At 44.0% G+C, this 20,248-nt stretch overlaps 1 long non-coding RNA gene across 2 annotated transcripts; it reads right to left on the reverse strand.

Annotated features, from left to right (window-relative positions):
- Positions 1 to 18,059: 18,059 nt before the first annotated feature.
- On the reverse strand, positions 18,060 to 19,352 carry LOC309374544. 2 transcript variants are annotated; one of them, XR_014170620.1, is made up of 2 exons: positions 19,216 to 19,352; positions 18,060 to 18,212 (listed from the first exon to the last, which is right to left on the reverse strand). It is a non-coding gene; the product is annotated as an uncharacterized lncRNA (long non-coding RNA). The 2 variants fall into 2 exon arrangements; XR_014170621.1 differs by having other exon boundaries at positions 19,188 to 19,352.
- Positions 19,353 to 20,248: the final 896 nt, after the last annotated feature.

Raw genomic sequence — 20,248 nt, forward strand, 5'->3', positions numbered from 1 at the left:
CAGCCTGCAGTGAACAACAAAGCTATACATGACAACTGTGTGCACTTATTGCATAGGAAATTGGGGCATGCTGGCTGGAAAAGTGTACTAAAAATGTCTGAATTGGCTGATGGGGGTAATTTAAAGAGTTGTAACAAGTACCTTGATTGTAATGTTTGTAAAAAGGTTAAAACCCACAGAGTCTCTTACCCCAGAAGTGACAGAGTTAGTGAGTCACCGCTACAGCTGGTTCACATGGACGTAATTGGTCCATTTGCTGTAAGCAGGGGTGGATCGCGTTTTTCACTAACAATTGTGGATGACGCCACACGTTATTCTTGGGTTTTTCCCATGAAGAATAAGGGTGACGTGTTCACTAAGTTTAAAGGCTGGGTGGCATCTGTGGAACGATTTCTGTCCATTAAACTCAGAAGGATTCAGACGGACAGAGGTGGCGAATTTATGTCAAATGCTTTTAGAGATTGGTTACAAAAGCGTGGCATTGGGCATAGAAAAACGAACGCTTTTCCCCCAGAGGAGAATGGCGTTGCAGAGCGAAAAAACAGATCTTTACAAAATATGATGTTTGCCATGCTTGATGATGCTGATTTGCCCATGTCTTATTGGGGGGAGAGCATGCTCACCGCGTGTTATCTCCAAAATAGGCTCTTTCATCAAACAATAGGTACAACTCCGTACTTTAAATTGTTTCAGAAAAAACCCAAAATTGACCATTTGCATGTGTTTGGATCAAAAGCCTGGGTATTAATTCCAAAACAAATGAGAAGGAAGGGAGATCCTAAGACCAAACAGTTAGTGTTTGTGGGTTATCAGGAGCTGGGAAAAGGTTTCCGCTTTGCTGAAGGGACAAATGGCATTGTGATCTCCAGGAATGCCAGTTTTTGTGAACATAGTGGCTGGGAGAGACTACATGCCAATACTGAGGTTTGGTTTGAACCTTCCCAGGAGCTTCATGACTCTGAAGGTAGACACAGGGAGTCAGAGTCTGAGGGGGAGGAAAGTTCAGATAAGAGCTCTCAAGAAAGTGGAGTTAGCCAGAGACCAGTTGCTAAGCAACAAAAGAGAGGTCGTAGTTCTGAGGAGGAAAGTGGGCCAGAAGAAAAATTTTCTCCCAGAAGATCTAAAAGGCAAAACAAAGGAGTGCCTCCAGTGCGTTTTTCTCCAGATACTGCAAACGTGTTTAGTGTAATTGCAGAGCCCAAGAGTTTTCAGGAGGTGTTAAAGTTACCAAAAGAGGAGGCAGAGCGCTGGAAACAGGCAATGGAGGAAGAGATGTCCTCTCTGAATGAGCACAAGGTCTTTACACCAGTAGCAGCGCCTGAGGGGGCAAAGATTGTAGGCTGCAGGTGGGTGTACAAACTTAAACCACTGGTGACAGGAGAGTACAAATACAAAGCTCGTTTAGTGACTCAAGGATACTCTCAGAGGCCTGGAAAAGATTATGACGAGACTTTTTCCCCTACTGCTAAGGGGGACAGTGTAAGGCTGATTCTAACGCTTGGAGCAAAGAGAAAACTCCTGTTAAACCATTTTGATATCCAGACTGCATATTTACATGCATCAATATCAGAAGACCTGTATCTAGCCGAACCGCCTGGTTATGAGACAGGTTCCAATAGAGTGTTGAAATTAAACAAAGCTCTATATGGTCTCAAACAGGCTGCAAGATCTTGGAACAAATGTTTCCATGAGGCCTTAGTGTCATTTGGTTTCAAGCAGAGTACAGCTGACAATTGTGTTTATGTACGTGGTACAGGCAGTGATCAAGAGTTTTGTCTGATTTATGTAGATGATGTATTGTATGCTTGCAAAACAGATAAACAAACTAAAAGGTTTGCCAAGCAATTGTCCAGTAAGTTCAAAATGAAAGACTTAGGCCCGGTTAGGACATATCTAGGGTTGGAAGTGTGCTGGGCCCAAGATGGCAGCTGCCTAATTAGTCAGCAGAACAAAGTTAAACAACTACTGACTACATACAGGATGCAGGATTGCAAAGGGGCAGTGGTGCCTATGGATCCAGGTTTCATAAAAACACTTCATACAGATGAGAGTCCTGAATTTGAACATCCTGATGTATATCATTCTGTAATTGGAAGTTTATTGTATCTAGCACAGTGGTCCAGACCTGATATTAGCTACGCAGTAGGCATATTAAGTAGATTGGTCTCAAAACCCACACTAAATGCCTGGAAAGGGGTAAAACAAGTTCTGAGATACCTCAAACAGACAATTGGCTATATGTTACAATTAAATTCTTCAGAGGATGAAACGTTGAGTTGCTACTGTGATAGTGACTGGGGAAATTTGCCAGATAGAAAATCTGTCACAGGACTAGTCATAATGGTCGGTGGAGCTTTAATCAGCTGGCGGTCACGCAAGCAAGACGTTGTAAGTGTGTCATCAACGGAATCCGAGTATGCCGCATTGAGTGAATTGTGCAACGAGGTGATTTATTTCAAGCATTTGTTAGCAGATTTAAATGTAAAATGTGGTGAACCAGTACGAGTTTACATTGATAATCAGGCTTGTATAACCTTAAGTAAAACAGAGGGTTTCAAATCACGTTCCAAACATATCTCTGTAAAATACCAAAATGTACGTTGCTGTGTACAAGACAATATAATCACATGTACTTATGTATCAAGTGAAGAAAATGTAGCAGATGTATTAACTAAACCATTGGCAAAGATAAAGAACAAGCAAATGTGCAAGGGTTTAGGTTTGCTGGAAAAATAATCTCCTACATAGGTGTTATTTGATGTTAATTGTCCAGCAGAATCTGTGAGGGGGTGTTCAGTTTCTGTTAATTGATTCTCATGGAAACTTACAGATTCTGGCTTCACACAATTAACTCAAGGCCGTGTCAATTTGCTCTTGGCAGAAAGCCAAGGTCTGCTTGACCTAGAAACTGCTTACTCTGATTGGTTAACGACCAGCATTCAACTCTTAACTAGGGATTGCTAGCTCAGTTAGAGTGAGGTGTGTTAGGAGTAGAAGTGCTGTGTATGGTTTTGAGAGAGAGAGAAAAGAGAGGATTTATTTTGCTTTTATTTCTATGCAGAAACTCTGCTGGTTTTATTTTCTCCTTTTTAATAAATCCTGTAAATAGTTATTCTGAGTCTAGCTGACTAGTCATTACTGCCGCAACTAGCTTCTTCGCTGTGCAGGAAAACTCTGCTACGTTTGGGCTAAAGCCAATAGGGCTATGCCTGACACTTCAAAGTTCCAAGAATAACACCGGTCTTGAAAGATCTACATTGGCTCCCAGTATGTTTCCGAGCACAATTCAAAGTGTTGGTGCTGACCTTTAAAGCCCTAAACGGCCTCGGTCTAGTATACCTGAAGGAGCGTCTCCACCCCCATCATTCTGCCCGGACGCTGAGGTCCAGCGCCGAGGGCCTTCTGGCGGTTCCCTCATTGCGAGAAGCAAAGCTACAGGGAACCAGGCAGAGGGCCTTCTCGGTAGTGGCGCCCACCCTGTGGAATGCCCTTCCAGCAGATGTCAAAGCGATAAACAACTACCTGACATTCAGAAGACATCTTAAGGCAGCCCTGTTCAGGGAAGTCTTTAACGTGTGATATTTTACTGTATTTTTGGTTTTTATGGAAGCTGCCCAGAGTGGCTGGGGAGGCTTCGAGAACACTGTCCAACCATCTCGCCCTCTTTCACCTCCTTCTCCTTGTGACCTCAATCTTTCCCAGCATCAGGGTCTTTTCTAGGGAGCCTTCTCTTCTCATGAGGTGGACAAAGTATTGGAGCCTCAGCTTCAGGATCTGTCCTTCCAGTGAGCACTCAGGGCTGATTTCCTGAAGAATGGATACGTTTGCTCTTCTTGCAGTCCATTATTACTGGAAGCTGCTTTGTACTAGGGTAGCTCACGTGTCCACCCAAAACCTGTACTCTGCTGAAAAGAGGCTTCTGTTTTGGGTTTTTTTTGTCTCCTTCACAGGACACTGCAGAATTTCATTGGAAGAACATGGAGTTTAATCTATCAAAATATGGATAGGACACTCCCCCCTCTCTCTCACACACACACAAATCCACCCTCTCATCCATTTCTTCATCCCTTCCGCACTTCCACCTGTTCATTCATCTTCTCTCTCATAACTTGGCGGGAGGGTCAGACCAATGGAAGCGGAAGTCACGTGCAGCCTTCTGGCAATGGACTGGTTTAGGCAAGTGGTCTTCAACCTTTCCAACCTTGGACCCATCTTGAACCTAAATATGCATATGGGGACCAACATCTTTTTTAAACCAACCCACATATCTATATGGTTGCAGTGCTGCTGTGACAACCCACCTTAGATCATGCTGTGACCTTGTGGTGCATCCCAACCCATCAGTTGAACACCAAGGGTGTAAACCAAGGGTGGGGAACCTGGGGTCTAGACAGGGCCATTGCTAGGGGGTGGTGAGATGGGACCCCACCAGGGGCACAAGTGAGGGGCGGGGGCACGAAATTGGCTAAAAATATGTCCATAAATATGTCCATAAATAAAAATTTTGATTATTGCCTCATAAGAAAAGGTTTTAAATAAAGGGTGAATTGAATGGGGGGGTTGGAGGAGAGGTGGAAAGAAGAGCTAATTTGTCAGTGGCTAGGGGGTGCAATCTGGACAGTTCTGCCAGGGGCGCAAGATCACCTAGCTATGGCTCTGTGTCTAGGGCCCAAATGTGGTCTTCCTGGCCCTTCGAACCTGCCCAAGGCTACGTCCCAGCTGTGCATCCCTAACAAAATGTATTTTCGTGGCTAGGATGTGTCTTTAACTTATTCTAATGCCTCTCAATTGCCTTATCGGAGCAGTGTGCAAGTATCTCTGGCCCTCTCCATCAGTGGCATGCAGTCCTCAGAAAGGTTTCCAGGAGGGACTGTAGCCCAGACCATACTGAGTTAGGCCAGCTAATTATCTGATATGGTAAAGCACAGCTTCTGATATTCTTGCATCTAGTTTATGAATACAGCGCTGGTCCTTGTGCGCTTGGCTTCTTCGTCCTAGCGCAAGTGGCTTCGTTTCTGAATTGCATATGCGAGGCCCAAAAGATTTGTTATCCAAACAGTACTTGACATGTTGATTTTAATTGCCCCTCCGTCTCTCTCAGCATGATCAAAATTTGCATACTATGCACAGAAGAGATTTCTTAAGCACCGCTAAAAAGCTTATTTTGGTATTTGCTATTAAAAGCAAGGTTCCATCACAGTTAGTTGCCTTGGTTACTAATTATATATATTTTTAGTCACATGTGAAGCTCTGTGTTTAAACATAGCATTTATGTTCTGGCGCCAGAGGCAGCAGTTCACATGTGGCCACGGTTATGATTGCAATCAAGGTTGTTTGTGTGTGTGTGTGTGTGTTTTAAAGTGATATTTATAGGGGCATAGGGAGTTGCCGTGATGGACAGGTCTAGCCTTTAATCATAGTGAATTATTTCCCCAGGGCACTCCAATCACAGTGATTTGGAGAACTTAAAAACAGTGATTATTTTTTTTTCATATGGATCTATGCTGTTCCCTGCGAAAATCAATTGAAAGAAGCTCCCCACAAACTCCATTGCCCACTTGGGGTAACAAGGTTCTTGCTGGAAGGGTGAGATTTTCCCCACCCTCAGTCTTTCCTGTGGGTCTTTCCATAACCCCCTGTGCAAGTCAATGGGCATATATTTCTCTCCCATAGGTTGGTGGAAAACAAGCACAAAACTTTGGCATCAGTTTGGAGGGGATCCAAAATTTCAGAGTTAATGAAGCACTTTTCCAGGGAGAAGAGACTGTATCCCCCAAAATCCATGAAGGGGAGGCAGGAGCCTGTCCCCATCGATGGCCCTGGAAGGATTATTCCTGCGGTGGGGAAAAAAACTACCCCACCCCGTTTTTCCTTGAGAATTTATTCTCTACTCCCCCATGCCCTGCCCCTGCCCTGATTCCTATGTTACCCACCCCAAAATGACATAATCTGCCCCTGAAGGAGAACTGATTCACCTATTCTTTCTGACATTTGGCAGACTGTCCCATCAGAAGGGGCAACCATGCAATGCATTATCAGATGTTGTTGAGCTGAATAAAGAGCATGAAATCCACACTCAACTCCGAGTATATTTCAGAAGGTATGCCTGATTATTGACTAAGCTAGCTGGGGTTGATGGGAGCTACAGGCTAACAACACTGGAGAAAACAGGTTTGAAAACCCTCTCCTTGATTTTGTTGTTGCTGTTTAGTCATTTAGTTGTGTCCGACACTTCGTGACCCCACGGACCAGAGCACGCCAGGCACTCCTGTCTTCCACTGCCTCCCACAGTTTGGTCAAACTCATGCTGGTAGCTTTGAGAACACTGTCCAACCATCTCGTCGTCTGTTGTCCCCTTCTCCTTGTGCCCTCAATCTTTCCCAACATCAGGGTCTTTTCCAGGGAGTCTTCTCTTCTCATGAGGTGGCCAAAGTATTGGAGCCTCAGCTTCAGGATCTGTCCTTCCAGTGAGCACTCAGGCTGATTTCCTTAAGAATGGATAGGTTTGATCTTCTTGCAGTCCATGGGACTCTCAAGAGTCTCCTCCAGCAGCATTATCAGATACCAGAGTCCAAAGAGTCTGTAAAAGCATTTCCGTTAGGACACAAACTTTGTGGGCAACTGTGTGTCATCTTCGCTGTTCATCCTCTATCCAACCATCTTCTGCCATCCCAGTGCTTCACCACCTCTCATCGAACCACAGTCCATGAGATACAACCATAGCTGTCAACCTTCCCTTATTTGGCGGGAAACTCCCTTATTCCAGCGCTGTTTCCCGCTGCTATCCCGGATTGTTGATATCCCATAAATTTCCCAGATTTCAAAGGAAGCAGCTCCTCTCCCTCCCTGCCGGCCAGGGAGGCTCCTCAACTGCGTTGCTTGGCTGCCCAATAAGGAGTCTGAGAACGACTGGGGGGGTGGAGCTTGCATGCCTTGTGCTGATCAAATCAGCCGTGTTGCCTGGGGGCTTGCCTTTGCTTCAGTGCTTCCCAGCGGAGAGGTGACAGTGTGGATTTCCTTGCTGCTGTATCCCTTTGCCGGGTTGCTGTGCTGTGGGAACCACCGCTTGAGGCTTCGTTTGGCTGCTGGCTGGGCTTTCTACCTTTGGGCCTTTGGCTCGAAGGGGCTCTACTCTGTGTGTGTGTGTGAAAGAGAGAGAGAGAGAGAGAGAGAGAGAGAGAGAGAATGTGTCTCTTAAGCTTATAGTAGGAATGCTGTAGCTTCACAAACTTACCTTCACACAATGTGTAATTAACTTTTTACCACAGGATGTGGTGATGTCAGTATTTTAGATTTACAAGGGGATCTGAGAGATGAATGAGAGATACGGTTTGTCAGTATTATTGGACAGCTAAATAGAAACTTAACCCCAAAAGTTAGGACCAAGATTCAAATCCTCACTGGGTAACTTTGCTCACTAGTAACATTGAACCATGAGGACGAGATGGTTGGACAGTGTTCTCGAAGCTGCCAGCCTGAGTTTGACCAAACTGCGGGAGGCAGTGGAAGACAGGAGTGCCTGGGACAGGTGAGGCTGCTGATCCCTTATTTTGGCTGCTGATCCCTTATTTTCAAATCTGAAACTTGACAGCTATGGATACAACTTACTCAACCCATTTTTACTTTAGATGTCAGAACCCTCCTTGTAGCTTCCATGGAGTTGCTTTACCCTTTAGCAATCAGCCACTAATTTCCTCTTCAACTGGTTCTTACCAGAATTGTATTTGTTATGTAGTGAAGTCTCACCCTGGGCCAGCAGGGGGATACTGTAGATAGTTTTCACTCAGGTCCACGTCAGTTATTTTAGGCGGGAAACTCTGGGTTGTTGTTGTTACAATGTTGACAGCCGGCTGCCTATAAAAGCAGGCCGGCTGAGCTGTTTGCTGTTCAGTTCTGTCCAGCTTACAAGTAAAGAGCTGCTCTGGAGAAATCGCTGTGTCGTCTGCTATGTTCACCCACAACTTAACAGTATTCATGTTGTGTTCTTGCATATGTGACCCTCGGCCTCGCTAATGATGGGTCTAACAGTAATCCCACCTCATTTCCACCGCTGAAATCCAGCAATCTATCAACTAAGCCACCATGACTTGATTCAATTTATGCAGCTCATTATAAGGTTGAATTTAATGGAGTCACTGCATGAACAGAGAGCCATGAATTAAGAGTTCATGCAACAGAACTTCCACTTCCTTTCCTATTTCCTGGTGCCAGTTTCCCAACTGCTACAGAGGGTTTGGGGAACCCCCAGAGCAGATTTGTAAGGTGGGGGGGGGGGTTTCCACAAGGCAAAGAGAGGTAGGAAAGGTTCCACTGCTTGATCAGAAGTCAATTTGCTTGCAAAATGTCTTCGCTGGATCAAACCAACAGTTCCTTAATATGAATGTTTCACTTTCTCTCAAAACTGCAGTGGTAGCAGCGAATTATTTTAAGAAAGCATGCTTAGAGTAGTAAAAGGCTTTGCATATGCACCAGAGAGGAAGAAAAGTTGGATAATAAATCAGTGTCAAACAACCAGGTAGTTAATGCAATAAGGAACCTGGAGTTACAAATATTTTGAGCTCAAAAGCTCCTATCAGGGTGCTATTCTCCTTCCCTCAGCATTATTAAAACTGACAGGAGCAACTGTTTAAGTACCCTACACAGCCAAGATCAGGCACTAATTCCTAATTTTTTATGCATGCACAGGTAAGTACATAAAATTCAATATGCTGGATTGTATCTTATTTAGAGGAGAGGATGTGTCTGAAGAATGCGAAGAGTCTCTTTCTCTGTAATTCATTAGCCGGGGTGGGTGGGTGGGGAATCCAGTCTCATTGCATGTAATCTGATTGCTGTCTATCGATGAGATGATGTTGCGTTTTATATTCAAACTGTGCACTTCGTTCTAAACAGTTCTGCCACGACACAGGAGATTGCATTCCTGCGTGTCTCCTGAGAGCCGGAGGGAAGATGTTATTATCCTGGATTCCTTGTTTCTCTGTAGTGTCTTTTGAATAGGGGTGTATGTGTGAAATTGCCAATTCCACTGTGTTCTTAAAAGAAGCTTTGTGTCTCCCATAAAATGGGGATATCAGCAGATTAAGGCCCAACTGATATTTTCCAGTCATGGGGACCTCTTCTCAGTGGCTTCCTCCCATTACCACTTTGGAATTCATATGAACAAGGCCAGTTGTTATAGATTCTTGACTTATTTATCCTGCCTTCCCATATATGTCATGTTAAAAGCAGTTACAGATAGGTAGCCGTGTTTGTCTGCCATAGTCAAAACAAAAAAAATTCCTTCCAGTAGCACCTTAAAGACCAACTAAGTTAGTTCTTGGTATGAGCTTTTGTGTGCATGCACACTTCTTCAGATACACTGAAAAGTACTTCTTCGGTGTATCTGAAGAAGTGTGCATGCACACGAAAGCTCATGTTAAAAGCAGTTCACAAGGAAGAATGGTAAAACCAAGGATGAAATCATGACAGTCAAATTCCGCCTAAGTCATATTCAGAGCAGACCTGCTGAAATCAATGGATCTAAGTTTGTCATATAAGGGTGGTGCCCATTTCAAACTGGGGCTGCTCATTTTAAGTGCCTCTATTCTTGAATAAGTTCCCACACCAAGTGTTGCGGACAAAGGGAGGAGTGTACCCAACCAATTCATCAGAAGCATTGGCCTCTTGGGCCAGCATTCTACTCTGTAAGGACTTGACAACAGCCATAGCTCCAGAATTTGAAATTTGAAATACTTTATTGTCACTTGTACAACCTGTATACAGTGAGATAATAGGAGCACCCCCCACTCAGCTCTCTTAGTCTTAATTCCCCTCGTTTACTGATATACACCCACCAAACCCAAAAGTCAGTTGCCCTGTTGTTATCTTTTCATTCAGCAGCCTAACAGCCCTTGGATAGAAGCTTTTCTTTACCCTGTTGGTACGACTAATCATGCTTCTATATCTTGTGCCCGAGGGCAGAAGATCAAGAAAGTGCCGGCCAGGGTGTGAATCATCCCTGAGAATTTTCCTCACGCTCCTGAGGCAGTGTTCTTCCATGATGTCATCCAGCAGATTCACGGGACAGCCCATAATATCTTGTGCTGTATTCACCACCCTCTGTAGGCACTTCCTATCAGTTGATGTCAAACCGTGATGCAGTATGAAAGGACACTTTCTATTGTGGATCGGTAGAAGAAGATCATCAAATGTTGATTGACATCGTTCTTTCGCAATACTCTGGGGAGATGGAGTCTCTGTTGGGCTTTCTTAACCACCTGAGTTGTACTGAATATAAAATAAAATAAGATAAGATAAGATAAGATAAGATAAGATAAGATATAAGATAAAATAAAATAAAATAAAATAAAATAAAATAAAATAATAAAATAAAATACGAGCTTGTTCTGCTCCACAGTATTAAATGCAAACTTATTTCTATACATTTCCCTCCATTATCTGGGCTCCCAGCGCCATCATAAGGGAAGGAAATCCCATTTTCTGAAACACAGAAATTCACCAAAAATAGCCAAATAGATGCTTTTATTTAGTTCCAAAATGTAAAAAAATTGTGATACTGGGATGGGGGGGTAGGGCGGAAGGGGACTCTATAATCCTCAAGATGTATCATCACCAGTGGCGTAGCGTGGGGGGTGCAGGGGGGCCGGCCGCACTGGGCGCAACATCTGGGGGCTAGGGTTAGGGGGCACAAATCCACGGGTTAGAGGGCGCAAATTACTTACCTTGCCCCGGGTGCTGACAACCCAAGCTACGCCACTGATCATCACATACTCAGGTTTACCACTCCCAGCTGCCAAACCAGGTGTTGACAGCCCTGACAAAGGGACCAGGCTAGGTGTTTTCAGAGTGAAATGAGACCCAGGAAGAACAATAAGGTGCCAGGGGATGCCTTCCTGACAAAAGTATATGCAGATCTTTTCATTTACTTGTATGAAGTGGGTACTTGAACCATGCATGATTGACAAGTTTTGTCCTTGTCACTTAGTAAGCAGGTTTACTTACTAGGCTTCACCTTCCTAACTTGTTGCCTCTAATGGCCCTGTTTGAAACTCAAAACACTCCACATGGATAAAATTAAGAGCCCTTCCAAGGAATGGGTGTAAGGCAGGGACAGGAACCTTCAGGTATGTGTTAAGAGAACATGCCTTGGGGGGAAATGGCCTTGTAGACCAATTGGGACCTGTCCTGATAAAGCCCACAGGCTGATGTCATATGTGAACTTTCGGCAGCTTACAATTGTTCCTTTGCAACTGGGTCTCACTGGGAGCTTGGCTGGCTCCCGTGATAAGATTATTGTACCTTTGGCTGAAAGGGTTTGATTTCAAAATGTGCAGGCATCCTATAATGTCGAAAGTTGGCACATGAGAGATGGGGGAGATAAAGACCTGGACTATCAGTTAGGTTCACTTCCCCACACCTGGGAAGTGAGGGGCAAATGGGACTTGTCTACTTGCAAAGGAAGCCCACCTAAGAAGGAAAACTCTAATCCTAAACCTCCTCTGCCCTGGGAAATATCTTTGGGAGAAGAAATGGCTAGCGAATAAACCCTACACAAGTCTGAAGGGGAATCCCTATGATGTTTGGATGGCGCCTTGTACGTCTCCTTCCGGCAACTCCTGCAGCCAAGCTGGGGCCACATCAGTGAAGCCATGAGGGGGAGGGTCTTGTAATCTGGGCAGCCTAGGACCTCCATACCCACTACCTAGGCATTCACCCCAGGGAGGTTACTTTGGTGCTGTTAGAACAGAGGTTTGATTTCACCCCTGGAAACGCACTCCATTGTCTCTCGAGACAAGTGGAGGTCAGCAGCAGCAGCAGCAGCAACAACAACAATGGTTTATGGAGTAATTAGGTGCGGCACACTTTGGCTGCCACTCAGCTTTACCGGATGTGTAGCAGAGTAGAAGAAGAAGTAGAAGAATTCTTCGCTGAAGAATTGATGCTTTTGAATTATGGTGCTGGAGGAGACTCTTGAGAGTCCCATGGACTGCAAGAAGATCAAACCTCTCCATTCTTCAGGAAATCAGCCCTGAGTGCTCACTGGAAGGACAGATCCTGAAGCTGAGACTCCAATACTTTGGCCACCTCATGAGAAGAGAAGACTCCCTGGAAAAGACCCTGATGTTGGGAAAGATGGAGGGCACAAGGAGAAGGGGACGACAGAGGATGAGATGGTTGGATGGTGTTCTTGAAGCTACCAGCATGAGTTTGACCAAACTGCGGGAGGCAGTGGAAGACAGGAGTGCCTGCCATGCTCTGGCCCATGGGTTCACGAAGAGTCGGACACGACTAAACGATTAAACAACAACATTTGGCTACCACTTTGAACCCACTTGGTTGAAAGAGGACAGCTGTACCCGAACTCCACCCACTGGATCACCGTTATGGATGTTTCTAATCTTTGAAAATAAAATAGCTTAAAGTCTCAAAACAGGTACTTGTTGGGAAGCACAAAGCAGCTCGAGAAAAGTATAAAACAGCATAAGTTAAGAGGCAGAGAGAATATTGATCTGGGAGCGTTTGGACACCATCGATTTTGTTTCTGGGAAGATCTGTACATGGAGCTAGTCAAAGGAACAACTTGCCTAGAGAAGTTGTTGAAATGTTGATGCTGGAAGGTGTTATTTTTTTTTAAAAAAAGAGAGAGAGGGAAATTACACAGATATCAGACAGAATGTCAGTTCCCACAACTGCCTTGCAAGAAAAGCACATCTAACCCTTTGAATTCCGTACTTTTGGTGTAGTATGCAAAATGGAAATTGATGGATCTTGTCCATAAAGAGACATGTGAATTTCTGATTACAGCTCATTAGTGGCATCCTTTCCAGATATTATTTAATTGAAGGCACTATCCCACTCCACCCCCCAGAGGAGCCCAGGAAAATGAACACCAAAGTGATGAAACGATGCATTTTTTAAATCATGGAATCATAGATTCATGTTTAGTCAGAATCTCCTTTCTTGTAACTTGCAGCCATTGGTTTGAGTCGTACCCTCCAGAGCAGGAGAAACCAAACTTGTTCCCTCTTCCATATGACAGCCCTTGTGACATTTGAAGATGGCTGTCATACCTCCTCTCAGTGTCCTCTTTTCCAGGCTAAACATACCCATCTCCTTCAACTGTGCCTCATATCTGGCTGTCCACTGCAAGATATGCCTGGACAAGACATGCCTTTGGTCTGCTTTAATGTGGGTTTTATGTTCTTAAAACAGTATCCCTGATAGTTGGGTCTGAGGAAGACCCTGCCTGAAGCCTCAGCGAACTGCTGCCTGTCAGAGCAGACAGTACTGATGAGAGATGGAACAATAGTATGATAATTCAGAAGAAGGCAGTTGAACACTACAGCCAAAGTGGTTTGTTGTTGTTGTTGTTTAGTCGTTTAGTCGTGTCCGACTCTGCATGACCCCCTGGACCAGAGCATGCCAGGCACTTCTGTCTTCCACTGCCTCCTGCAGTTTGGTCAAACCCATGTTTGTAGCTTCGAGAACACGGTCCAACCATCTCTTCCTCTGTCGTCCCCTTCTCCTTGTGCCCTCCATCTTTCCCAACGTCAGGGTCTTTTCCAGGGAGTCTTCTCTTCTCATGAGGTGGCCAAAGTATTGGAGTCTCAGCTTCAGGATCTGTCCTTCCAGTGAGCACTCAGGGCTGATTTCCTTCAGAATGGATAGGTTTGATCTTCTTGCAGTCCATGGGACTAGCAAGAGTCTCCTCCAGCACCAAAGTGGTTACATTCAACTAAAAAAGGAAAGCAGGGTACCAGGTTGATCCAACTGGGGACAAACATCATTCCAGACTCCAAACTAAGTAATAAAATATAAATGTGGTTTTGTCAGAGAGGATCTAACTTACTCATGCCCACTAATTTCAGTGAGTCTGCTGTGAACAAGACTTAGTTGCTTATTACCCTATGTATATTTCTATGTCTAGTCCTCTGGCTCTCTCACTGTCTCTTACTCTTTCCTTCCAATATATTTATAGGAAAGCACTGTGCATTACATCCAGCACTCCAAAAAATGTGTTGGATCAATGCCTTTTCTTAGCGTTCCTGCAAATTTGAATTAGATCACTTCCCCCACCCTGCTGGGAAGCTCTCGGGCAGAGCTGCAAAGCTTGAGCACCAATCAGAGGATGACGTTTCTGCAATCCCTACTACTCCTGACTGCTACTCCATATGTTAGCACCATCTGCCGTTACACACACAAACTTGAGAAGGCCACTGGAGTATTCTGGGCAAAGTGGCATGCAGTTTGTATACAGGGAGATGAGTAGGCTAGATACCTTGCTGAAAGCCTGTCAAGCAGAAAAGATTATGGCCAAGGGCAAATGATCAATGATCTCAGATGGTAGATTGTCTGGAAACCAAAACACGCGGGAAGGAAGACAGCTGGTGAATTGATCTCCATAAAGAGCTAGCGTATTCAGAGAGTAACTGAGAAGTTCCAGAGCAATCAAGAGCAAGTAAACAAAAGGCTACGAGGGAGATCATGAACTACATGAATGATTATCCAACTTCTTGAATCATTCCGGTCTACTTGAACAAGGAACATAAATTAAGGGTGTGCCCCAAATACAAGTTTCAGTTCAGACCTCAGTTTTGTGCTTTGGAAATAGTCTGATTTGGTCCAAAGCACTTTGTAGACTGCCTGATTCAGTTCTGATCCAAACACAAATCCCTGTTTTGAGTTCTGTTTTACAGGCTTTGGGTAGGTAAAAAAAGGGAACGGGTGGAGCTGTGGTCTAAACCATGGAGCCTCTGGGGCTTGCTGATCGGAAGGTCAGTATTTCGAATCCCCACAACAGGGTGAGCTCCCATTGTTCTGTCCCAGCTCCTGCCAACCTAGCAGTTCGAAAGCATACCAGTGCAAGTAGATAAATAGGTACCACTGTGGAGGGAAGGTAAACGGTGTTTCTGTGCACTCTGGCTTCCTTCATGATGTCCCATTGTGCCAGAAGAGGTTTAGTCATTCTGGCCTTATGACCTGGAAAGCTGTCTGTGGACAAACGCTGGCTCCCTGAGCCTGAAGTGAGATGAGAGCCACAACCCCATAATTGCCTTCAGTCAAAGGCAGTTAACTGTTAGGGGTCCTTTACCTCTTTTTTAAAAATAAAAAAAGGATTCACTTGATGTCCACACAATATACCTGTGAGAGGTGTCCCTATATAAGCAACCAGCCAAATTATAATAGGCATGGAATCACAGAACAGTGGAGTTGGGAGGGACCAGAAGGGTTATCTGTTACAACCCCCTGCAATGCAGGAATTTTAGCTAAAGCATCCATGTCAGCTGGTCATCCAACCTCTGCTTAAAAACCTCCAATGAAGGAGCGTCCATCACCTTACAAGGGAGTCCGTTCCACTGTTTTCAGCTTCCTCCTCTCAACAGCAGCACTGGGGGTGCAACCAATCTGGTACAATGCTCCTTGACTTGAACCTGTCAAAATGATGCTTCTGCTTCCATTCTGAGCTCTTAGCACCCACAGATGACTCAAATCTCTCTTTACAGCCTTCCACTCTAGTGGCTGAGCTATCCAAAGGCCTGCTGGTGGTGGAGCTCTCCTTGGTACTGAAGGAGCTTGCAAAGTAAGAACACTCCTTCAAGATAAGGACACTCCTTCAAGCCAGGTGTAGTCCTTCTACCAAAATGAAGACAAATGAGTACCTACTGAGCTTGTGTGGGAAGGGTACTCCTGCCTTCATCAGGTGTATGTAAGCATCAACTGCAGCTATTACCCTAACTTCATTACTATCATCCTTATTGTCAATGGGGGGACTCAAATTTCCCATGAACTTATATTTAGGCAATATACTCAGAGTGATTGGGTTATTATATTCCAATTTAATCACTGTAAGAGAGGCCAATGGGAGTGTATGCCTCTGCCATAAATCATCCACGAAGCGGGAAAGGCAACTTAGTAATATAAGAAGGATTACAGTGTCTATAAATGAAAATACATCATCGCCTGGCATACTGCAAAAAGCAGAATTTGCAGCACTTTGGGACATGAAACGATACCTACCTGGGCTGGACCTAGGCACATCAAAGAAGCGTTTCAGTTTAAAGAACTGTAAATTTAAACAGGGAAAACAGGTAGAGAAAAACGGGACTCCACGTCGCCATCTGGCAGCACAAAGTTACATTGCACATACAAAGCAGAAAAATCGCTTTTTCTTTAGCAGTTTAGCGGAGTCCTTGGAGTGCTCTGTGAATTAAGCTTATTAAAGTTTTACTTAGAGCTGGAGCGGAACCCTTCCTCAAAAATATGCAGCTCTATATTGGTTTTCATATAACGTTCCAAAAACACTTAAGAAAATAAGAACTCCACATCTCAGAACCGATGTCTTACAAACAGTTTCAGGAACAACAGTTCCTCCTGTAAATGGTGAAGTTCTGGTGAAATTGGCTGGAGATGTTATGAGCTACATGATGCAAAGTTCAGAATAACTTGCTAGTGATTCATCTAGCCCAGAATTCTCTTACCTAAGTCAGCCAGATATCATTGGAAGATGCCGACTGGCAGAATCCGAGACCAAGGTGAAGAGTTGGTGGAAGAAGATTGGAGAAAATTTAAAGTTTATCTACAGAAACATTGTAAAATTCAGGAATGTTAGAAGGATGTTGGAATGAAGTAATGTGGTATTATCAGAAATGATACAAAAGATTAGGTAAAAATTGATTTTTTAATTGTTGAAAGACGACAATGTAAAATTATACTACATTAGGATAAACTATTAGGATAAAAACCAAGCTGGAAAGGATTTGCTGGAATATTTAATTGAACTAGAATACAAAAAAGGGAAGTGTGAGGAGGTCAGGGAAATAAGTAAATGAAAGATAAGACATGGAAAGAGGGAAATGTTTTTAACTGCTTTTATTTTTCTGTATTTTGTATTCTTTGTTTTTTTTTCCTTTCTCATTTTTGTAACTTTTTTGAAACTTTAATAAATATTATTATATATAAAAAAATCATTGGAAGATGCCTTCCCTTGTTTGTCCCATGATAAGGGGTATAACATAATGTTGGAGTTCCTTTTGTTATGGTTAGTAGGTATTGAAAGATCTCTCACCCATCAATCATTAATAGTCCATTCCAAGCCACTGAATGAGCTGTGATGCACCATTTTGACACACTGTGGGGTCCACTTGGCTTCATGCTGAAGGGTGGAAGTCAGATGAAAATGTTGCCTCCTTCCACGGCTTGAGCAAATTTTTGACTAATCCCTGGCTTTTCTGAAAGCAAAAACCGCTTGTTGATTTTACGGGTGCATGCATCTTCCCAGATGCCAGTTTACAGGGTGTCAGAAGGGGCATCTAAAATAAGGTCTATCATTACTGCTATTCTACTGATGGAAGGTGAAAATTCATTTCATTTCTTGCATTGATAGCCACCTATTCTCCAAGGAGCCCAAGGTGGTGTACATGATTATCCCTCTCCTCATTTTATCCACACGACAACCCTGTGAGGTAGATTAGGCTGAGAGACATTAACTTTAAAGCACACAAGAATTTGTGTGTGTGTTCTTTCAAAGAAATAAATTGCATATAATTTTGGAAATGCAATAGAAAGATTTAACAGTGGGCAGCTGTAAAAGTGACTCTGAATCAAAACAGGGCTGCCTCACTTCTACATCAAAGAATGGATGTGACCAACATAGAGGGAGGTGGAAAGACCCCCCCCCCACACACTTTGACCCACATTTTTAATGAATTCTTCAACATAATTTATTGTTGAATGCTGGACTGAATATCCGTTCTCCAATTCATTAGTCACTGTGCACTTCAGTTAATAGGCAAAGCATTAGCTAACTCATGATAAATTCAATAGATATTTTCAACATAATTTTGCTGGTACTCCCTGCCAACGTGGTACCACTTTGGAGGCTGAAAGGATGTCTTTCTTTAAATGAGAAGGAAGGCATTTTAAGGAAATATCCATTATGAATTCGTTCCAGAGCTTCTGATGGTTTCAAATCAGTCTATTAAATGAGGAAGGCACCCAGGATCTTCTTTCAGAACAATTAAGTTAAAAATGTCCAAAGGGAGGAAGATAGAGATCAGAAATACAATCAAAATGGTGGCTTCTTTCATTTGCCCCTCAACAGTAGAAAGGCCATTTGGAAGCCATCTCACACAGGGAAGCTCAGTCAACCGATGCTCTTTAGTCCATGAGAAATAATTAGGGTGTCCTTTTTCTCCCTTGTGAACTTCACTTCCCTGATATTGAAATATGCTTTAATTAATAATAATAGCAATAAAAGGACATATCACTGTGAATTCTACTTGGCCCATGATTATTTCTCAGATAAAGAGTCCTATTTTCTCCTCTCCCTCCACTGGAATTTCCAATATAAACTTTGGGAAAGTCAAGCTAGACTACGATTACAGTTACCAAGGTCCCATAGATCTCTAACTTCTGAATAGACATGAATAGCTCACACTGGTAATGTAGGGTGTTGATTTAGCGCTGTGCGCCCCACAACCCAATCCAGCAGCCATTCTAAGACTTTGGATCGGCCCTCACCCAACTCAGGGCTGACTCAACCTGAATTTACTTGGGGACCAGAGTTTAATCCTGCTGGGTATTGCTTCCCCAGTGCATTCCCCACAGCCAGTGGGAATGCTGGTGAGTGGAAGGTTCAGTCCTGATCATTTGGCTGTGCATGGATATTCCCTTGACCAGAACAGGCACAAATAGGCAAAGCACTGTGCAGGGCTGTTTAAAAGTCCTCTTGCAAACAGCCCCATCCAGCTCTTTGCAAAGGCTTTGTGCCTATTCTTCTCCCCTGCCACTATTGCTGTGTCTCTTGCCAGTCCCAGATCATTATGGGTGGGCCATCCTGATCTTGGGTGATCCAGGACTATCTCAACCCAATTCAGCTGAAGCCCAGATCTTCCCAAATGAGCCAGTTATGGGCTTTTGTTACTCCCTGGTGTTTATTATTATTCTCTCTTTCCACACCCCAATAGAACATGGGGGAAAAATCCACCCTAAGAACTCAATTTTCAAACTAAATCTTGGAAATACCTACAAGCTTCTACAAGTAGAAAGAGGACTTTTCTAGTAACATTTGAGCTCTCTCCAGGCTTCTCTCAAAATTGAGAGAAGCCAAGATAATTCCCCAAATGTCTGGAATAGCTTGGTTTATTTTCTGAGTCAATCCTACTTTGGAAGTTGCCCAACCCTCTCACCTACTCCCCACTATGATCTTCCAAATACCCTCTAGGGTGTTGGGAATTCATTCCTCCGTGCTGCAGATATGGGATTGTTTCATCACATGTCTGTGTGTTTACATTCCACAGTGTTGGATGTCATGGGAACGGAAGTTCAGATACGCTGTTTCCGTGATACTACTTTTGCTTCCCCCACCCTCTCTCTGATGATGAAGCTGAGAGGAGCCATGCTTTTCTTTGTCCTGTAAATAATAAACGTAGAGCTTTGTATCCACACCTCAAAGCCTTGCGTTTGCTGTCTGCTGACTCTGCTGAGACAGGGTGTGCATATGTCTTCGATATCTGTCGCAGCAGTGCCTCAGGAGGAGGATTAATCACCCGAGCGGTACTTCGGAGGGAGTAACACACCGGCTGTGGTGTTGATTCCCAAACCCCATGAATTTCAGAAGCAGCCACCCACTTCAACTCCCAAGGGACACCAGGGTAAAATGTCAGTGGACTTAATAGCAGGCAGGCATCCAGTCTCCCTCCTTTTGGTTTCTCTTCTCACAGCTGGACTGCTGACACTGCTTGCTTTGCCTTGCTTTGCTTTAATATCAGCATCGAGCTCACAATAACAACACATTAAAAATTTAACAAGGAACATTTCCACTAAGACAGTTGTATCAAAACCTGCAGTAGCACAGAAGATAAAAAAGAGAGAATTCAATAACCAATGACATATCTGAATCATACAAATAATTGATCGGGAATGGATGCTGAGCTCTAGCCCAGCTCCAGTTGACATAACCCCTCTGAAAAAGGGCCTTCTCGCTTGGTGCAGCAGCATAGTGGCAGGCAGCAAGTTGGTCTATACTTTCAGCCCCAAGGGAGATGGGGCAGGTCCCATCCAGCCCTAAATGGAGCACGTGCTGCTTTCAAACAGCAGTGCAGTCCCAGGCACCTGGATCCTTCACACGGAAGGCTGGCCTGGTCTCACTCAGCCCCCCTGGATGAGTCAATTGCAAACAGCAATTCAAATCCCTTTACGGACAACCTCATTGCAAGCACACTCTCTTGCAGATGGCTGCACTATTTCC

The sequence above is a fragment of the Podarcis melisellensis genome (assembly GCF_964234715.1).
Source record: "Podarcis melisellensis genome assembly, chromosome: 7".
NCBI lineage: Eukaryota > Metazoa > Chordata > Lepidosauria > Squamata > Lacertidae > Podarcis > Podarcis melisellensis.